The sequence below is a fragment of the Talpa occidentalis genome, unplaced genomic scaffold, assembly GCF_014898055.3.
Source record: "Talpa occidentalis isolate TD23 unplaced genomic scaffold, MPIMG_talOcc4v2.1 talOcc4.10, whole genome shotgun sequence".
NCBI lineage: Eukaryota > Metazoa > Chordata > Mammalia > Eulipotyphla > Talpidae > Talpa > Talpa occidentalis.
In genome coordinates, this window is record NW_023600993.1 from 91,654,647 (window position 1) to 91,676,128 (window position 21,482).

Sequence of the window (21,482 nt, forward strand, 5' to 3'; positions counted from 1 at the left end):
AAATAAATATCAACTTTTTAAAAGAGTCCAGACTCTTTTAAATGACCCACATTCTAGATTTGTCTAAATTTTCCTCATGATTAAAATCAGGTTGAGTATTTTTGGTGAGACTATGACATAGACGGTGGGGCGTGCCCTGCTCTGTGTCCCTTCCAGGCTAATGTCAGGGACTCCCACTCTTGGGCCTGCTGGGCTGGCCACGGAGTGAAGGTGGAGATGGCTGGGTCACTCTGTTGTGGAGGGACACTTCCCCTTTTTAATTAGTAAATCATCTGTGGTGCAATATTGTGAGCCAGGCAAACATGCTGTTGCATATCCACTTTTCACGGAAAGCTCTAACATCTGTTAATGACCCTTGTCTCCTCAATCAATGATTATATTGGTGATTGCAAAATGGAATCTGCCCCAGGTGATTTTTCTACTCAAGGAGTTTGGGGAACCCTGGTTCAGGCACATGTGGGGACACAGGAGAATGAGGAGCTGCTATCAAGTTGGCTGGGGGTATTGTGCATTGGAATTGTGCATTAAGATGCATAGTCGTAGGCTCCATACTGCACAAAGAAAGAGAAAGGTGCTAAAGACAGGCCTAGAAGGCAATGTCTGCATGCTTCCTTCCTCCTCCCCTTCTCCCAGGTGAGATTCTGTGCTTCCAGAAGCTCGAGAAACACAGACTTTGGTGAGCTTAGTCTGGCTACACGTTGTATTTTCAACTTACCTGGAGGGCTTTTGTGATGTGCATCTATGTGTGTGTGTTTCAAAATAAGTACCCACTGCTGGACTCTGATCCAGTGGCTGGGGTGGAGCTGGGCATCAACACCTTTTAAAGCTTCTTTTAAAAGCTTCTTTTAAAGCTTCTTTAAATGGTGATTCCATGTGCTGCCAAGATGGAAAGATGAAGCGTCACAGGCTAGCAGGTTCTCTCTAAGCTGAACATAAAAACGAAAACCCATCTCCCCAGCTTTTAGTGACCTTGAAACTCACAGCACCATCACCGTGCTGTTCTAGGCCCCCAAATCTGGTGCCCCATCCAAGTCTCAGAGGGGGGTCCCCACTGTGTGCAAACAGGTCTGATGGTGCTCTTTGGGGGAGTCACAAAAGAGGCCAACGTAAGGTCACTTCCCTCAAAAGCGTGGGGACGTGGGAATAAACACACACACACAAACAATGGGACTTTAACAGACCAGGAAACCGATACTCTGGAAGGGAAATGGCTGCCCTGGGGCTTCACCACAGAGCCAGGGCCCCTGCCCAGATGCCTGTCTTCGGCTGCATTCGTTTTATATGAGCCCACACTGTACCCTTGGCATTTCCTGTACTCCTGGGGGTGGGGCCTGGCCCAGAGCCAACGTCTTCACCAGCAGCACCAGCCACCTTCGAGGCTCCCTGGGGCCAGGCAGGGATTCAGTAGTTGTTGGTGAAGCATCGCAGCTAGCCAAGCACCTGCAGGGATCACGTTCTGTGAATGTGGCTCCCTCTGAGGCCACACTGGCTCACCTTTTCACAGACTCAGGCGTCTGTAGACCTTCCTTCTTCTGGACCTCTTGCCTCACATCTCAGCAACCTTATAAATCACCCAAATTCTACCTTTAGTATAACTTGGATGAGCTGACATGAGTGGCAGTTGACTTAGTCAACCCAAAATTATCCAAATATTTATTTAATTCTATAGTTATAAGCCTCAATGTTTCTAATTTTATATGTTGGGGCCAATCCATTTATCTTCAGGTTCTCAAATATTTTCCGTAGCCCATTAGCATGTTTGCTGGTCTTGGGTGTTATCTTAATGTCTACTGGCCCATAAATGACCAAATGGAAATAAAGGGAGGAACTTACCTCCCTGTGGATAGGAGAGAGGGCTTGGAGGACATGGTGAGTGTTGCTTTTGTGGGCCACATTACTGTCTAGTTTTTTTTTTAAATAAAAACTTAATTGAGATATAATTCATATACTGTATGACTCTCCCATTTAAAGGATGGAATTCAATGTTTTTCAGCGTATTCCCTAAACATGTTTAGTATTCAGGCCGTAGTTGTGTGACCACTACCACAATCAATTTTAGAATGTTTTCTTCATCCCCCAAAAGGAACCAATATCCTTTATCAGTCATTCTCCATTGGCCCCAACACGCCCCTCTCAATTCTAGACAACCACCACTCACCTACTTTCCATGTTTATAGGTTTGCCTATTTTGGACACTTCATACAAATGGAATTATACAATATGTGGTCTTGGTCTGACTTCTTTCACTTAACATGTAGTTTTCAAGGTTCTCCCATATTGTGGCAATTATCAGTACTTTATTCCTTTGGTTGCCAAATACTATTGATTGATATGGCTATTTCACACTTTTCTATCTACTCACATTTTGATGGATATTTGGGTTGTCCTGGGGAAGGCAATCCAAAGACCGTGTCCACCTGTTGACCTGGGAGCCTGACTGGCCATTGGAGCCTCCTTGCCACTGCCCCCCAGAAACGTGCTTTTTACTTGTCCTCCACCCTCCTTGCCCCCCTGATCTGAGGAGCTGCCCAAATATATATCCCAGAGATAAAATGCATTGCTAAGACTACCTGGGTGGTGCGTGTGATTAAACCCACTTAAAGCCTCTATCTAAACTTTTAATCTTGGGGGGCAGTTGTGGAAAACTACTTGTCTTGCAGTCATGCAAGACAGAGGTGCTTAAATGAGCTTCCCTGGCTATCAGAGCTGTCACCTACCTGTATGTCACCTACCTTCTTCTGTCCCTTGCCCTGAGGACCAGGGCCAGTTTCAGATCAACATCTTTTGGTTTATTATGAATGACACTAGCATGAGTCTTGGTGCACAAGTGTGTATGGGTGTGTTTTTATTTCTCTTGGGTATATTGTATGCTGGATCATACAATATCTCCATGTTTAATATTTTGAGGAGCTGCCAGATGTGTTTTCAAAGCAGCTGCACCATTTTATATCCCCACCAGGTTTTCAGTTTCTCTACATCTTTGCAGCACATCTTATCACCTGTCTTTTACTTGCAGCCATTCTAGTGAGTTTGAAATTGTGTTTTACATGGTTTGGATGTGCGTTTATTTTCTTATTGGCTTATATTTAGTGTCTTATGTGTTTATTCATCATTTGCATATCTTCCTTGGAGAAATGTCTATTCAGATCCCTTGTTCGTTGTTTAATTGTTATTTGCTTTTTAATCATCAACTTGTAAGAATTCCTTATGCATTTTAGATAGAACTCCCGAATCAAATAAGGATTTGCAAACATTTCCTCCTATTCCATGATTATTGTATTCATTTGCTAAGGCTGCCATAATAAAATACCACAAACTGGGTAACTTCAACAACAGAAACTATTTCTCATGATTCTGGAGGCTCGAAGTCCATGATCAAGGGCTTACTGGGTTTGGTTTCTCTGGCGTCCTCTCTCCTTGGACTGTAGTGAATGTCTTCTCCGTGGGTCTCCACGTGGTCTGTCATTTGAGGGAGCACCCTTGGTGTCTTTTCCTCTTCTTACAAGGACACTAGACATATTGGATTAGAACCCACCCTAAGGACCTCAGTTTAACTTAATTGCCTCTTTAAACACCTTCTTTCCAAATACAGTTCATTCTGAGGTATTGGGGTTGGGACTTCAACATTGTGACTTTCAGGGGCACACAATTAAGTCTTCTTTCTTTCTTTCTTTCTTTCTTTCTTTCTTTCTTTCTTTCTTTCTTTCTTTCTTTCTTTCTTTCTTTCTTTCTTTCTTTCTTTCTTTCTTTCTTTCCTTCTTTCTATCAATTTTTTAATTTTTTTACATCTTTGTTCATTTTTAAACAATATTTGCTTCCCCCCACCCCCTCAGGTGTAGTCCCATAGAGTTTCCTTCCCCAATGCACCTGTGCACCATCACCTCAGTCCCCTGTGTGCCTCCCTCCCTCCCTCTGATCCCTCTCCCTCCTCCTCCCCTGCAGGATGTCTCTGATTTATAATTGTCTGGTTTTGCTTTGTTGTGTTTTGTACTGTTATTATTTTTTTACGCTGGTGTCTTATTTGGTTCCCCCTAATGCCCAAAAATAGATGAATGGATCAAGACTATGTGGTATATATACACAATGGAATATTATTAAGCAATCAAAAAAGATAAATTCATGCCATGCGCAGCAATATGGATGGAACTAGAAGGAATTATGCTCAGTGAACTAAGCCAGAAGGAAAAAGAAAAATATCGGATGGTTTCACTTGTAACAGGAATATAGGAGAACCAAATAAGACATCAGTCTTTTTTTATTTATTTATGCATATAAAAACTGGGTGTAGGCCAGAGGTGCAGGAGAGTGAGAGGATTTCACCAGAGACAAAGAGGGGAACAGAAGAGGTAGATTGATTGAAATGCACTGCTGAGGAGAGCAGCAGGGTAAGGCCAGAGAGGTCTGCTGCAGCCATGTGGGTCAGCTCCCCCGCCAGGACTTGTGCTGCAGTGGCTGTAGATTGCTTCACAGTTTTGAGACTTAACCCCTTAATGCTACCAGGGAGGGCTCTTTTCACTTCTTGATGGTGCTCTTTGAGGCACAAAAGATTTAAATTTTCATGAAGTTCACCTTATCTATTTTTTCCCCTCATTGCTTTCACTTTAGATGCTATATCTAAGAAACTCTTACTCCAAGGTAACAGTGTATGCCTATGTCTTCTGAGACCTTTACAATTTTAGCTCTTAGATTTAGTCTGATCCCTGTTGAGGTGATTTTTGGATGTGGCATGAGGTGGAAGTCCAACTTCATTCTGCTTGTGGAAGTCCAGTTATCCCAACAGCACATGTTGTTAAAAAGACTCTTCTTTCTCCATTTAATTACCTTTCCACTATCATTGAAAATCAGCTGGTCATAAATGTAAGGGTTTCTATCTGGACTGTCAGTTTTACTCCATTGATCTAGGTCTCTCCTTATAGACACACAACACTGTCTGGATTACTGTGGCCTTGTAATAAGCTTTGAAATCAGGAAGTATGGCAAGGTATACCATTTTCTGAGTGTACCTTAACTCTGGGTATCAAACACTGTGAGATATGAGTAAACAGCACAACCTGCGGGTTTGGACCCACGCTCCCTGTTATGGGAACACACACTCCCGAGTGCTAGCCATGCCTTGGAGACATGTATTCCCGCCCTCTCAGCCCACAGCTCTTCATGACAAATCAATGGAAGCATTCTACAGAGAACAATGATCCCCTTGGGTTATTTTAGACATCTCTTTAAGTCTTCCCCACCTGCTCTGCTCTCTAATTGCTCTTTCTGAAACAGTGTCATTCACAGCTGGATTATTAATGAACTCAGAGGAGCCAGAAGGCAAGTGGGGCTGGGACTTGGGGGGCCTGGGGGGCTGGAACTAGCCCAACTGGGAGGTTTTCATTTTCCTGAGAGATGTTCCTGAGTTTCCTTAGCAAACAGGAAATCACTAACTCAGCATATGCTGTCAGCCCGAGAACACTGCTGGCTAGTACAGACCCAGAGCTCTTCAAACAAGACTGCTGGGAATTAAATTGACTGGGTAGCGCCCCAAACCCCCAGACCTAAACCTTGTCAACCCCTCCCCCCTGCCTAGGGCTGTAATCTGGAGGCTGAGAAAGCTCAGGAAACAAGGCCCTTTGTGGAGAAGAGAACTCTATTGTGTTAAAGCCAATGTTCAGCCAGTGTGGATTTCAGAGAATGTTTTGGGGTGGATTTTCCCCCTTTGTTAACTTTCTCTCCTGGGTGGTGGTGGTGGGGCGGGTAGGGTCCTCTCAACAATAACTTGAAGATGCTTAAATGCATTGTTGTGTAAAGAAAAGATGGAGCTGGGGAACCAGAGAGCCAGGCCTCCAGATTTGGGGGTGGGGTGGGGGACGACTTGCCTTCGCTGATAGACGCCATTGGGTGTGTTTGGCTTTTATTTTTAGCACTAATCTCAGGGAAGCAGCCCCTTTCTAGATCTTGCACTTCTCAGGCAGTGACACAAGTCAGCGAAGGTAGACCACTTCCTTCCTTCTTCGCTTCTACTCCTTTCTTCCCAGAGAGAGGAAATGATGTGAATCCACATCGAAGGCCACAGCCCTCGCTGACTGCTGCCTTCTCCCCAGCAGGGAGGCGTCTGTCCCCACAGACCTGTCCCCAGGTCAAGGCCTGGCCGGCTCCTGCGCATCTTAGGAAAGCTTTGGGTCGAGTTGCACGGGCTCTCAAGGTAGGGGACTCCAACCCCTGGCACAGGTACTAGTTCTGCGTGACCTTCAGAGGGTTACAAGTCCCCTCTGGGCTTTATGAGGCCAGTCCGTTAAATGGGGGTAGCAATACAGTCCTGGGCTTCCCCATTCCGTGGTGGGGTTGGGGCAAAGCTTAAAGAAAACTCTTCCAAAGCCTGGCCGCGTCCCACCCGCCTTCAATTTTCTACAGCTCAGAGGAGGGGCCCCACCCCTAGGCGCTGGGACCCTTCCCGGCGCTCCCTCGCCAGCCGGAGCGGGTCGCGCGCCCGCCCCCTTCCCGGGAGCGCAGGCCCCGCCTCGGGGGAGGAGCCGCGGGGCGGCGCGGAGGCTCCCGCGGAGCAGAGCCCGCTCCTGTGGCCGCACCGGCAGCTGCGGCTCGGGGACCGGCGGACGGAGCAGGGCCGGGAGCCGCCCGGGGCAGGGCTGGGAGAGCGGGTGAGTTCCCCGGCGGCGCCGCCTCTCTCCCGGCGCTCTGCGCTCTGGCAGGGCGGGGATGGAGGAGCTCGGCCGGGTGCTGGTCCCAGCTCCGGTGATCTGGCTGGGGGTATAGGTCGGCTTGGCCAGGGGCCGGCGGTTTCAGATAATGGAGGGGGGCATTGGAAAGGCGGGTACCGGGGGCGCAGGACCGGGCAGTCGGGCTGGGGTCGGGGCGCACTCGCGGGTCCTGCGCGCCCATGACAAGGCCGGGGTAGGGGTGCCTATTGACAGGTTGTCGACTGGGGCCGCCAAGGCCCGATCTGGGCACAGGCAGGGGGCCTTAGACTGGCTGGTTTGGGGCTCTTGGGTCGCCGTCTGCCCGGGGGCGCCGTGCGCGGCCGCGGGAGCTACAACCCGCACCGAACACCCCGGGCGCTCAGCCTCGGGTCGGACCTGGGGGCGCCGCCCCCTCGCGTGGCGGCGCTGATTCCCGGGCTCGCAGCGCTCCTGCCCTGGCGGGAACGGTCCTCAGGGCGAGCGCCCGGGCGCGTGGACCCTTTCGGTACCTTGATCTCTCTGACAGCGCCGGTCGGTGCCCGGGAGACGCCGCGCGGGGTTGCTCCCGGGGTGAGGCGCGCGCGTCCTCGCCGAAGGGCCGCTGCGTGTCTGCAGCTGAGCCCCGGAATCCCGCGCCCCCACTCCCTCCCGAGGAGCGCGCCGGGCGCCCGGGGTGGGCAGGAACCGCAGCCCGCACCCGAGAGGTCGCGCGGAGGGGTCTCTCCAAGGTCAACCGCGGTGCCGGGGCTGAGCCACCCGGAGCGCCTAGAGCGCAGACCCGGGCTGGGGAGGCGCTCGCTGCTCTGCCGGCCTTCTTCCCCGATGCAGACTCCCTCCCTCCGCTCCGCCTCCCCCAGTCCGGACCCGGCTTCTCTGGGGATGCTGATGATGCAGCTGCCAGCCCGGGCTGACGGCGGAGCCTGGGGGAGCTTTGACTGGGGCGCTCCCAGGAGGGCCCGCGCGCAAAACGTGGGACGCGGTGCTGCCTGGCCCCTCGCGAGCGGAGGGAGAGAGATGCGGCTGCTGGAGTGCTCCTCGGCGCCGAAAGCGAGAGGCTTGCGCGCCCATGTGATTGGATTCCACATAATGGGCCCCTGTTCTCGCTGTTAGAAGCGCCCACCAGCTCCCCGAGGCCCCGGGCACCAGGTGCCGCCGCTGAATCGCCCTCTGTGGACCCGCGACCCGGAGGTACCATGCGCCCTTTTCCGCAAGCCTCCCTCGGGAAGGGGCCTGCCAGCCGCCAGCCGCCTCGGCCCGCGGGGGTACTCCCCGTGCGCCCTGCCATTTCCTGCGGCTGGTGAAGTGCCGAAGAAAACCCTCCTTCTGGGTGCCCCCGCCCCACCCCACCCCCGCCTTCCTCTAGGTTGGTAATAAAGCTTCTTAGCTCTGTCAGTGACTGCTGCCCGCCCGAGGGCAAGGCACTTGGCCTCTCTGGGCCTCCACTGCCTCTAGGAAATGAGGTTTCTAATCTGGCTGTGGGGAGATGTGAGGGGACCCCTGGAAGCGGCTTGGTGCAGTGGAGCTGGGCGGGAGGGCTGCTTCCAGGGAAGCGCGGGCGCCTTTAACGCAGGGTTCCAGCGGGGCGTGTCTCTCTTAGACTCGAGCAGAAGTGGAACCCTGGTGGGTGGTTCTGCAGGGCCTGGGGGAGTTTCCACATCTTCCTCCCTCAGCTCTGTCCTAAAGAGCCAGCTTGCAGGCGGCTGGTGGGCGCCGGTGAATCCTTTCAGCCGGCTGCCGGCTCACAGGGCCTCCCACACAAGTCCCGCAGCCCCTCTTCTCCCACCTGCCACCCAAATCCCAACTTCTCACCCCAAGTCCCTAGGATTTTGGGGACCAGCTGTCAACCAGGCTGCCCTGGACCTTCAAACTTTGCACGTTCCTGGCTCTTGGAGCAGACCCAACAGTGTCCTCCGTCCTGGGATCTGCCTGATCCCTCTCCTGGTCCAGCTCTTCCCAGCCTCTGAAATGTTTCTTTCTACCCCGCTGTGCTTCTCTGCACTGTGACATTCATCTGTATGCTCGGGGCTCCTTCATCCTGGTGCTCTCTGGATCTTCCCTGGCCTGGAAGGACATGGGAGGGCAGGCCCAATGGATGCTCAGACTTCATTCTCTCTGGAAATTGCTGCTGGAGTGGAGGTTCCATTCTATTCTAGCTGTGAAGTCTGTTCAGGAGCTGAGCCTCAGCGCTAAGAGGATGCTGATGCAGGAAGATGGGTTTTTCCCAAAGGCAGCCTTTCTGTTGAACCACTTGAACCCTTTGGAAATGAAGTCTCCAGGTTCTTCCCCCAAACCAGTTCCATGCGCAGAGTGAACTTTCTCTGACCATAGGGAGTTGCGGCTAGCCTGGTTCCGCAGATCACAGAAGGCTCACACCTGGATTTCTATGCCTTGCTTGGACGCTCAGGGAGCTCACCTGACCCAGGCCACCCCGAGCCCCCTAAGCTTGCCTCCCATCCCCCAATCTAACTGTTCCACTTTCACCCCTGCCTGTACCAGGACTTGAAGCACTTGGTATATAGTGGGTCCCACATGGCATTTCTCCAGCAGAAACCAGGACAAGCTTCTTTATCCCAAGAACACCTTAGAGAATGGCTTCAGGAGACGCTTAGAGAAAGTGACAAAGTATAAAAAGTCAGAACGTTAGACTGGTTTAGTTGGTCTAACTAAATGATAGGTCTAGACTGGAAAGCTCTGCAGCCCTGTGTAAAATATTCACTCTCTCTCTCTCTCTGAGTCCTGTTTTTCTCTTCTGTAAAATGGAGCAAAAGTAGCGCCTACCTCAGAGGGCAGTGAGGATTCTGAGACCATGTTTCGTAGGAAGCGCTTCGTGCAGCCCTTGGCTCAGGCAGGGGTGCAGGAAATGAGACTTGTCGTTACCACCATTTCCTCCTTTGTACTGGCTCTCAAAGGTCCCACCACCCCCAGTTCCGGGGGCCTGTAACTATCAAGACAGGGAAAGTCCCTCAGCTGGGGGCCCTGGCTCCTGGGAGTTTGAGTCCAGTATGGCCCTGTCACCAAGATGTCTGCGACTTAGCCTTTCTCAGCTGGCTGCCATTCCTCTGGAGTCATTCAACAGACCTTTGCTCTAGTCCAGATCTTGTGCTTAGCAAGGGATTTCCAGATGTATTTCTTGCTCTCCGGGAGAGGGAGGCCTGGAATCAGACATCGAGGACACGCTGGGTTAACAGCTTCCCTGGCAAGAAGAAGGAGTGAAGAGGGCGGTGGGTGAACAGGTGGGCTCAGGTCCACCAACCCAGGATCATTCCTGACTCTGCCATCTCATCACTGGTGGTGATAGACTGGTGGTGATGCCCTACCTCCCAAGCAGATAAGCTCCCTACTTTGGGTGTCAGGGTGAGAAAAAAGGAGAACACATAGGTAAACAAACAAACAAACAAACAAACAAACAACACAGCTCAGTGTTTCTAGATATGTCCGTGCTGGCAAATGTTTATTGCTGTTATTATTAATTATCATGACCCATAACTGGTGGGCAAAACTTGCTGCGGGAGAACATTTGAGCCCTTCAGAGACCACTTTCCAGGTGGTAGTTAAGGGAGGGGTGGGCAGCCCCAGCAGAGAGAACAGCTTGTGCAAAGGCACAGAGGCTTCAAAATGCTTGGTGCCTTTGTGGGTGGTGGGCAGGAGCTGCAGCGGGAGCACCCCCCACTCCAAACCAGGGCGAGATGGAGGCAGGGGCTGTGGGCAAAGCCAGGGAGGGAGGCAGAGACCATTCTGCCACCTTCTTTTGTTTGTAGCACCCAGAAAGTCCTGGATTAACTCCTGTGTGGGAGGATGGGCTGGCCACCCGCGCTTGCCAGTATATCAATACAGTAACTCTTCCTTCCTCTCCTTTCTGCCCTGGAAGCATAGGGGTCCCCTCCTTCTTTCTGAGATGCTTTTTCTCCATCTGCACCTGTTGCTCTCTTCCCGGGATTCAGGTTTCTCATTTGAGGGAAGGGGATGTGGACAGAGGAAGTAGCCGGGTGCAGCCGCCTGTGGGTCCTAATATTGTACCAAGTGCTTTTCTGGATGCTGGTCACTGTCCAGCCACTTTGCTTGCATTACCATTGATTGACCCCTCACACCAATCCCCTGAAGTAGATGCATCTGTCCCTGTTGCACAGAGGGAGAAACTGAGGCACTGAGGGTGAGGCATTTGCTAAAGGGCATGCCTCCTTTAAGTGGCAGGCACTCAGGACTGGGGCACCCCGGAGTTGCTGTGTGCTCCCGTACCAGCTCACTCACTCACTGTGAAGATCTATAGCTGACTGCAGACTGCCTGGTTTCTTTTCCCCTGTGTCCCCTCAGACACTGGCAGTAGGCACCTTGGAGATGGGTCACAGAGGGCTGTACTCTGTTTTTTGGGGTGGTCCGTGTGCAGGCCCTTGGTGGGGGGAGGTGCTCATGGGCATCTCAGATTTCGAGGCTTCACTCCTTAGCTGGCTAGTGTTTCATGTGTGTGCTGGACACTTTGCAGCTTGATTGATGGGGCAGGTGGCTGCTGAGCTCCATGGTGACCCCAAGAAGGAATGAGTCTTTTAGGATGGCTGGTCAGAGCATCATGTGACCACATACCCTCCCTATTTACAGAAGACATCGAAACAAAGGCTTGGATTTCCTTTTCCAGGGGAGGCAAATAGGACCAGTGTTCAAATTCTGCCTCTAAGAGCCACTGACTTTTGGGTGTTGGGCTTTTTCTTCTTCCTTGACTCTTACTTTCTGGAAATACAGACATATACCACACGTAACTAGATAGAGAAAAGAGAGATACCATTCAGAGTTGTTATAAAGATTTGTAATCATGCATACAACACCTGGCTTCCCAATCATAGGTAATATTGTGTTATTCACACTATTCTCTTCTGTGGTAATTATCATAGTTGTCATTGTATGGTTATTTGCAGTCATCACTTTTTTAGGCTATTTCACCCACTAGGCCAGTGGGTCTCAACTGGGGACAGTTTGGCCCCCCAGGGGACACTTAGCAATGTCTGGAGGTATTTTTGGTTGTCACAACTGGGGAGGTGCAGTTGGGGGAGGGAGCTACTGGGTAGAGTTGAGGGATGCCTCTAAATATCCTACAGTGCCCAGGACAGAGCTCCCACCCCCCAATAAAAAAATGAATTGGTCCCAAATGTCAGTAGTGCAGAGCTTGGGCAAGCTGGCCCAGGGTTCTAGGCCCATAAGATCAGTGAGTATGTCTGCTATATCCTTGTCCCCGATTGCCCAGCACGATGCCCAGTACATGGGAGACAATCGATATGCATTAAAGGGATGAATGAGGACTTGGAAGGCCTTTCGTCCCCTGGAGTCCCAGAGGTTTGGCTTGAGGGACACTCTGAATGGACAGAGGAGATTTAGGTGAACCTGAATGATGAACAGTCAATTGGTAATTCAGGCCAAAGAAATTCAGACCAAGCGCTGCTTTTCCTTCCCAGCAGGTGATTGGGGGCCAGAATGATCTGATTGTGGCTGTGAGCATTTCTGCATTGCTCAGGTAGATTCCAGACCCACCTTTCTGGGCAAGTGGGCTGGAGCTGAGGAATGTAGGTGCTGACAAAAACGCCCATCAGCTGGGCTCCTGAGACTTGCCAAGTGGGGCGCAGCTGCTGTGAGCTTCCTGTTTTTTTCCCTTTCTGGTGGAATGAAGGAAACCCACTGAATGGCTGTTTTCCACTGACATTTACAGCAATGTGATAGGCCTTGGATTAATGAGGTCAAGCTACAGTGTGAAATGTGCCCGATAACTTGAAGCCCGGCCAACAGGAAAACATCGCTTGTTTTCTTTGGGTCATTTGATGTCTTTGGCCAAGGAAGCGGGGGTCACAACTCTGTACTAAAGAAGGGAGTGTTTTATGCCCTGGAGTTATAAAGGCTGCAGTTTTTGTCTCTTTTTCAATTTATTTTAACCTGGACTTTGAAATAAATAACTCGTCAAAGCAAAGGTTCACTGTGTGCCGCTGCTGAGTGTGGATTGTGGGAGGATCGTGAGGTTTTTCCAGGTCTCTTTGGGAGTTGGAAGAACAAAGGTATTTGGACAGGTTAGAGGATCCCATTGGTTAGCACTTATTCTGCTAGGGAGGTGGGATCTAGGACTAGGACTTGTTCAAGAGTTATCTTGGGGTTCCTGTGAGATGTAGAATCAGAATCAGTAGGTCTGGGCCCGAGTGTCTGCACTGCTAAAAAACTGGATAGCAGAGGCATTCTACTGGCTTGTGCTTTGAATAGGAGGGGTCTGAAGAACCCCAAGTCTACAAGAGAGGGGTCCCTGGTGCCATCCACTCAATAACAAAAGCAAACCTGCTCGCCTTGCCTGTTCACACAGCCATCTGCCCTGCTAGCTCGTGGAGTCGCTCAGTCCCCAGCGGCGTCCGGTGGTTCTCAGAAACTGCAACTTTCTTAAACAAAATGACTTATAACAAAACAGGCCCTGATGTTCCCTTCTGCTGGGAATAATCATTTCTCATAAGGAGGTGAACAAAATGACTTTATGGCGGGCCTGCTGTATTGACTGTGTCCCTTCTCTGTGTGTCCAGACCTGGAAACATGCTTCCAGAAATGAAACTCAGTGTTGCTGGGTCACTTGGTTACCCGGAGTTGGTCAGACAGATCCCTCCAGTCTTTGTCCAGCTCACCTGTGTCAGAATTGGCCGACATGGGGAGTGGGGGGTGAGGGGGGTAAACTTGGGGGTGGTGGGGGTGGGGGCGCTGAGAATCTGTATTTTTAAAAAGTGTGCCAGGTGGTTCTGATTCACAGCCAGGCTGGTGGAAGGAAAGCTGGGAGGAAGAACTGGAAGCCAGTGGAAGTTAATTGCTTGGCAGGGCCTCTGTGAGGTCCTCCCCTTGTCAAGCTCTGTACCCTGCAGGGCTGCATCTGCCGGGAGTGAAGAGTGCTTTTTTTTTTTAATATTAATAATAATTGTTACCATTTGGTACCTATTATGAGCCAATTGCTGTCTATTTAACTCTTCTGGTCTCCCAGCAACTCTGAGAGGTGCTGTTATTGCTGCCCTGATTTTACTGCTGAGAAAAGTGAGGTGCAGGGAGGCTCAGTGGCTGGCCCTGGCTCACATGGTTAGTAAGTGGTGGCAGGGAATCGAATCCAGGACATCTGGCTTCCAAGTCCTTGCACGCAGTCATTACATTCTCTGGCTCTTTGGGTGAAGTGCTGTTGTGTTTCATGGGTCTGTCCCCATTCTAGAAGAACTTCCCAGTGGCGGGGAAGGCTACCAGTGACCTTGACTGACTCTGGAGTCAGAACTGGGTCTGATCCTTGCCTGTACCACTTACTGTAACCTTGAGCAAATTACTTGCTTAACTCAATTTCCCCTTGTGTAAAAAAGGAATAATAATAGCATGAGATGATGTGATTAACCATTTAGCCTCTGCTTGGCATGAATTATCAGTAAGTCAGCCCTGGCACTCATGGATGGCTTCAGAGCAGGGGAGAGAGGTGAGCAGATGTGTCATTATGTCCCTGGGGGCTGGCTTAGTTGTTATTTTCACCAGGTTACTCATGTGTGTTGCTTGCCTAGGCCTCCCTGGCCTTTGCTTCTTGGCACTGGTTAGAGGCTCCTGTGTCCATGCCAGTCTAGTGAGTTCTCAGAATTGCTTGATTCTCAGAACGCTTCAGTGTCTCAATTAGAACTGACTTTATTACCTGACACCTAAGAGCAAGTAAAAGACACACAGTCTCACACTTATTCCTTTCAAGGCTCTTGGCCCTTCTCAGTAACTATCCGTATCTTCTGGAGCTCTGTCACCATCATCAGCTCCCACAGGGGCTGGACAGGAAGCAAACATTGCCTTATAGACATTGCTTATTGTTGTTCAAAGAAACACAGAAGATTCTCCCCCAAAATTTCATTCTTTTTTTCGCTTTTGCCTGTAAAATCAAGCTTTGTTTTCTTACTGCAGTATTTTATACTTTTTAATTATAAGAGAATACAAACTCATTATTAAAATTCAAACAATGGAAAGCAAGATTTCCACAACCATCATCCCTAACCACTTATTCCCTTTTCCCAGAAGAAATCCCTGAATAATTTAGGCATTTCCATAAATTTCTTATACACATACAACCCTGTAGGCTTTTACATGTTTATTTTTTCTTTTTAGCACATCTACATTCTACTCTTCAGAAACTTCGTTTTCCATCTCATTTAGCCTAACACACATCAACACGAATAGATAAATATGTGTTGTGTGATTGTTCAGTTATAAAAACTTACTGTGGTTTATTTTCTAGCTCTTGCTGAGAGTAAAGATTGTTTCCAGTTTTTTTTTTCCATTTCAAAAATACAATATGGCAAATCCTTGCTTGTACTGAGAGTATCTGTATTCTGGCGTGACCTTGTCCATAAGAAAAATCCCCCGCAGTGAGAACTATGACAGATATTTTCAAATTGCCCCCCAAGAGCCCAATCCAATTTCTGTTCCCTCAGAGTATGTGTGAATACCTGTTTCCCCACTCCCTGCACCAATGCTAAGTATTAAATAAATTTAGTTTTTACCATTCTGATAGGAATAAAATAGAATGAATGTTTCCGAGTGAGGTCTGCAGTAACTCAGATTTATGACCTTTCAGATTGTGCTTGAATAGAAATTGTTAGATAGTCCAGAACTACATGTTATCTGACTTTATGGAATTAAAGATATAAAATTGAACCAGTTCTGCCCTCAGGTTGATGCCTATTTCCTGGAGGGAGCAGACATATGGACAAATAAAATAAAGGAAGGTGGTTCACATATGCTAGAGGATTGCATAGTGAAGCTCACTTTTATTTGTTCACCTGTCTTCATGACTGTCACAAATGGGTGCCTAGAATACAGGAGACATGATATTCCCTGGGTGGAGGAGAGAATGCGTACTTGAAATCCTCAAAAGAAGACAACGTGATCAGAGGCAGAAAAATCATGCAGCCTACCCCTCGTGGGGGCAGCAGAAGGGATGGGCAGTTGGGAAGGAATATTTGGAATTTGTCTCTTCCGTGGTTTCCATGTTTACTAGTGGGAGGTGGTGCAGAAAACCAGCTGAGTTTGCAGCTGGTGCTGATAACTGGTTGCTTATACCTGGGCACATTTGTACATTAGTCTAGAAAGCGTGAAGACAACTGAGGAGAAGGCTGGCTTTAAAAATCTACCACCTTGGAGCTCATAGAGGTTGGGTGTGGTTGGCATGAATAGGTGCTTACCCTGGGGTGGCAGGAGGTGTGGCAGAACAGTGCCCATTATACCGAGTAGATGCACAGAATGGGTGTTCAATGAATGAATGAGCGTCAGAAGTGTCTCTGTCTTGTAGAAGGGCCTCTGACTCACAAAGAATAGATCCATTGAAACAGGGGGCATGGTCACTTGATCTTCCCGCCTGTGGGGAGCCACTCCTTAGCTATACATATTCTCAGGACACCTGTGCTGCATCTCTCTTCTTTCACTTAGGATATCTTGAGAACAAAACAAGGCAGAGAGCAGTTGAATAATGGCATCTATCATTTTGCAAATAATTGCTTAAGCAGGGATGCAATATTTAGAGCCAATTGCAAAGCATACAGAGTTATAAACAGCCAGTAAAGCCAATCCAAACCAAACCCATTATTTCATGGAAGACAAGGCAGGGCTCAGGTGAGTTGTGTCCTGTGTCTGGCCCCCATCCAAGTGCCCATCCGCTCCCCCCCCCACCCCGTCCGTCAGATCTACTTAGTTTGGTTTGATACTATAACTCTGATACCAAGTAACTAGGACAAGTCACTCCTTGGGACAGAACTGATGGAATAATCTCATTAATTTTCAGTCTCTGTCTCCTCCTGTATACCTCCTCTTATTTACTGAATGCCTACCTAGTACTGGGTGTCTCTATGGCAGGATGTATAGGTGAAGACCTTATATCCTTTGTCTTTCAAGAGCATCTAGTCCAATCGAAGAGGCAGATCTGAAACTCACGATCATGACAGTTTTGAGTGCCACAATAGAGAGGTGGTCAAATGTCCTGGACTGGAGAGGAGAGAGAAACCCATTTGGCACAGGGCAGATAAAGAACAAGGGCATCACAGGAGCATTGCGATGTTTTGTAAATGAGATGCAACAAGTCAAATGCTGACTGTAGGGCCTGGAAACAGCATAAGTAAGGTGAAGAGTGTGGTATAGTGAACTGTTTGGACTTTGTAGTAGAGAAATATGGGTCAAATCCTCATTCTTCCATAGTTGTGACTTTGGGAATGTCAAGATGAATCTCCATTTCCTAATTTGTGAGTAAGGATATGATACTGTTTCTAAAGGTTCATCATGGAGATAAAAGTTTAGTTGTGTGTAGTACCTGGTTCATACTAGAGTTTCAGCAGATGGTGGATAGCATCTTGGAGATGTGACACCATTAGACCTATTTGGTGTGGCTGGAAAATGGAATGTTTAATGGGTTAGGGGTGGAGAGGGAAGTTAGAATGGCTGGAGATAAAGCTAAAATGTCAAGGTCAGGTACTGGATGGTCTGGACTGCTAGGCTGAATAGTTTACACTTGACTCTGTAGGCAGTGGGGCAGTACTAAATGCTTCCCTACACGAGACATATAGGATCAGACTAGGTTTAAGATTGGGAATTCTGCCAGTGGTGTGGATGGTGGGTTGAAGGTAAGAGATGGAAGTAAAGAAACCACCTTGGAAATGCTGTATTCCGTGTTTCCATCTTGGAAAGCCACAGCTCACATTAGCCTAGTTAAACCCTACAGTCAACTACTACCTGGAGAGACAGATTAGAGGAGTGGTGAAGAGCATGGGCCTCCATGTTAAAGCCAATGTGGATTTGAATCCTGGCCCTGCTGCTTACTGACTGCATGACTTTGGGCAATTCCGCCACCCCACTGAGCGTTAGTTCACCCCCCTATAAAATGAGCATTAATGGTACCTTTTTCATAGGCTTATTATGCAGACACGATAAATGTGATAGTGTAGATTAAATGAGATAGTGTAGACACAGCACTTACTTACCTTTAGGAATGTAATAAATGTCCAATAAAAGTTGATCATTGTAATAAAAATATTTATTTGACCACGGAACCCCTTTTTCCATGTAACACCTATTAACCTCCTCTGGAGCTACTAGTGTTCTACAAATTACATCCAGCTTGAGATTTTCTGGAGAAACAGCAGCACTTTCTGCTCCAAGAAATAGTAAAGAGGTTGCCAAGTTTTAACACAGTGGTTCTTGGATGCACATTAGACCCACCTGGGGAGCTTCATAAAATTTCAATGCCTGGCTGCACCCCAGACCAATTAAACAACAATCTCTTGAAGTATGACCCAGACATCAATACATTTTTCTAATAATTTAAGGCAAAACATATATAGAAAATTACACATTTCCTACATGAATGGATTTTTATTCACAAATTGAAGATGCCCCTGTACCCATTTCCTGCTCCACAACCAGAATATTACCAGTACTCCAGAGCCCCTCTTCTCTCCCCTCCTGTTCAGCCCCCTACCATAGTCCTGATTGAGAGGTTTGTTTGGTCTGTTGTTGAATTTTACACAAATCAAATAATATTGTGTGTGTGTGTGTGTATCTTTTTTTTTAAAAAAAGATTTATTTATGCATGCAAGAACTGGGGTACAGGCCAGAGATGTGGGGGTGGTGGTGAGAGGATTCACCAGAAACAGAGTGGGGAGCAGAATAGGCAGATCTTTCTGAAGTACACTGCTGAGGGGAGCAGTGGACAAGTCAGGAGAAGTCTACTGCGCCATGTGGGTAGCTCCCTGGCCGGGGATCAAACTTGTGCTGCAGTGGCTGCAGGTAGCTTCATAGGTTGGGTCTTAACCCCTTGTGCCACCAGGGAGCCCCTGTCTGTGTGTGTCTTCTTTTGGTTAATACTGTGGGAGTCCTCGATATTATTGGGTGTGCTCAATCTCACTGTATAGTGTTCCCTTGTGTGAATGTACTATGTTTTTCCCCCAGACTGCTCTTAGTGGGCATTTTGGATAGTTTATGCTTTGGGACTATTACGAATAATGCTGTTAACATTCTTGTAAATATCCTTTGGTGAATGTATATAGAAATTTCTGTTGGGTATATTCCTAGGAATGAAATTGCTGGACTATAAGGCATCATATGTTTAGCTTTAGAAGATATTGCATTTTTTATCGCTTCTTGGCCTTTTGGCTAAGATCAAGTGTAGAAGATATTGCATTTTTTTACAATGGTGATACCAATTTATGATCCCCCTCAGTGTGTAAGAATTCTTGCCAACAATTGCTATTTTCCTTCTTTAAATTTTTTTGGCCATTCTGGTGGATATATAGTAGTTTTTCCCTGTGGTTGTAATATATGTGCCCAGCATCTCCAGGTGATTCCAATGTGTAGCCAAGTTCAAGAAGTTCTTTTCTAATCAGGTTTTGAAAAAGCAAATCACCTGTTAGTGGAACTGGAAAAAGATGTTATAATAACAAATGGCTCCCCAATGACTCTTTTGGAGGTCTGTACCCATAGTTTTTTATAGACCTGATCTGTTTAATAAGCCAGTGGAGGTTGTTTTTTGCTGTGAAAGGAGAATGTGGAGGTGTATTAAACTTGACAGCCTGCCCCTCATTCCTGTGTGCTTTATGTGGGACTAATGGCTCGTTCAGGAGTGATTTGGGAGCTAACATGAGGAACTATGAAACCAGGTAAGAGGCCACAGCAGAACTTTAATCTCTTCCTCCAAGTTAAGACCTGGAAGAGAAGGGAGGATATTAAAAGTGACCAGCGGTCTATATAGGTATTGTAAGGTGAAAAGATCTGAGTCTTTGGGATTGGAGTTTGAGATTTTGTGTCATATTTTTGCTCCCAACGCCAGCCCAGCACCTGACACTTAGAAGGTGTTAAAAATGGTCATAGAAGCCAATATTAGCATGATTGTCCCTAGTGAAAAGCATGACTCCTTTGGATGCAGAGCAAGGTGTTGGTGGGAATTTAGGTGATCTGATTAGTAGTGTGGGGCTTTCTTTGTAAGCTGAGATTTCCCATCTGTTTATTTATTACAGGCATATTTTCATTTTCATCCTTAAGTAACATTATAATAGCTGCTTTCAAATCTTTATCTGTTAAATCCAATATCTGGGTCATCTTAGGGTAGGTTGCTATTATCTGCCTTTCCTCTTGAGTTTGGGACCCATTTCCCTGTTTATTTTTTAAAAAGTTCTAGCAATTTTGGGATATATCCTGGACATTGTGAGTGAGACTTGAAGAGACTCTTGATTCTATTATGTTCTTCAGAAGAGTAATGAATTTTTTGTTGTTGTTTAGCAGGCAGTTAACTCAACCAAACTCAGACTCTTAAACTCAGTTTCCTGCAGGCAACAGCCAAAATTTTTCTTATGCTCTTTCAGCCTTAATTGGGCTACTTGGAGTCAGAATATGGGGCTACCATTCTGTGAGTCTTTTCTGTGATGTGTCTCCTTGCTTTCCAGATGTAGTTACCTGAAGTCTTTCAGAGAGTAAGAATAAAAGCTTCTATCCAAGTTGTAGCCACCATGTACAACATTGGTCAGAGCCTGCCCTTGGTTAAAAAGCTTTCAAAACACAAAAGTCACCTGGTGCTATTTCTTCCTTTGCTATTTCTTCCTGTGTTGCCTCCCCTCCAGTTTCTGTCTGCATGTAGAAGGGCAAAGCTAGTGCTTTCCAGTAGTGTATGTGTGTGTGTCTATAGAGTTTACAACAGTTATAAATAAAAGGGACAGTACCAAAAAAAGCTCCTCTGCTAATAGTAGGAGAACCTTTCTGATAATAGTTTTGTTCATTGTGGGACCCAGAGAGTCCCCCTACTTCACTGCCTAGCACATAGTGGATTGTGAGAGGTACCAATTGCTTAAATGAATGAAGTTTTAAATTAATAGTGCAAGTGAACTAGGGGAGAAAATTGCCAGAAGTAAACCCTGAAACTAGCTACTTATTGATGCTATCAGGTATAAAATAGAAAGGGTGTTCAGTAATTTGCTGGGGAAAATGATGAGTGAGAGGATTGAAATGACGAGAAGGCATCAGAGATCTACATGTAGACTGAAAATAGCTAATACAGGGAACTTCAAGATAAATTCAGTGACAGCAATATCACTTTCATGAGATTAAGTCTGTGACTTATGGAGAATTTACCGTGTTCAAGGGGAATAAAGCTGGTCAAAGGGGAAGCAGGGGTAAGCTTAGAGTTCTGTACACCCAAGGGCAGCCGAGGGGGGGGATCAAGTGAAGAGACTTTGGCTGGAGATGAAAGAGGGGCGGAACTGAAGTAACATAAAGGCAGTCTACTAGAACTGGTTCCTCTGCACGATGACCTGGAAGGTCACAGACCCAGTACTGTGAGACTTCAAAGCCTGTGCATTAGATGGAAACTTCATTTAGCAGGATGCAGAGCATCTGGAAACTTTCTGACTTATTCTACTGACCGTTTCATCTCTCAGAACAGAGAGGACAGTCGCTGTTATGAATCTGCTTTGGCAATTGTAGGATGAAGTGAAAAAAAAAAAGAAATTGTTCACTCAGAGAACACTGGTCACAGGGGGTTGAATCCACAGGGGCTTAAAAGGCAGATTTTATGAAATTTAGGATGAGATACATATATTTCCTGCCCAAGCCTCTAAACATAATGTCGGCTCCAACAGTAGGGGAAATTATGACTTTAATCAAGTATCCCCACTCTGTATAAAATTTATTCTCCTACAAGGATGCCTTGCTTCCAGTCCTGCTTTCATAGGCCATCTCCCCTGTCTGGCCTTTTTCCTTTTATTTTCAAACAATGGAATATTAAAAATATTTAACCATCATAGCATAGACTAATCT

General features: G+C 47.5%; 1 protein-coding gene across 1 annotated transcript in view; it reads left to right on the top strand.

The window, feature by feature from the left end:
• The first annotated feature begins 6,173 nt into the window (after positions 1 to 6,173).
• The window catches only part of PPP1R16B (protein phosphatase 1 regulatory subunit 16B), a 92,210-nt gene continuing 76,901 nt past the window's right edge, over positions 6,174 to 21,482 (top strand). The window contains exon 1 of the mRNA XM_037498755.2: positions 6,174 to 6,184. The gene's annotated coding sequence lies outside the window, so the exon portion shown is untranslated. The remainder of the gene's footprint in view (positions 6,185 to 21,482) is intronic.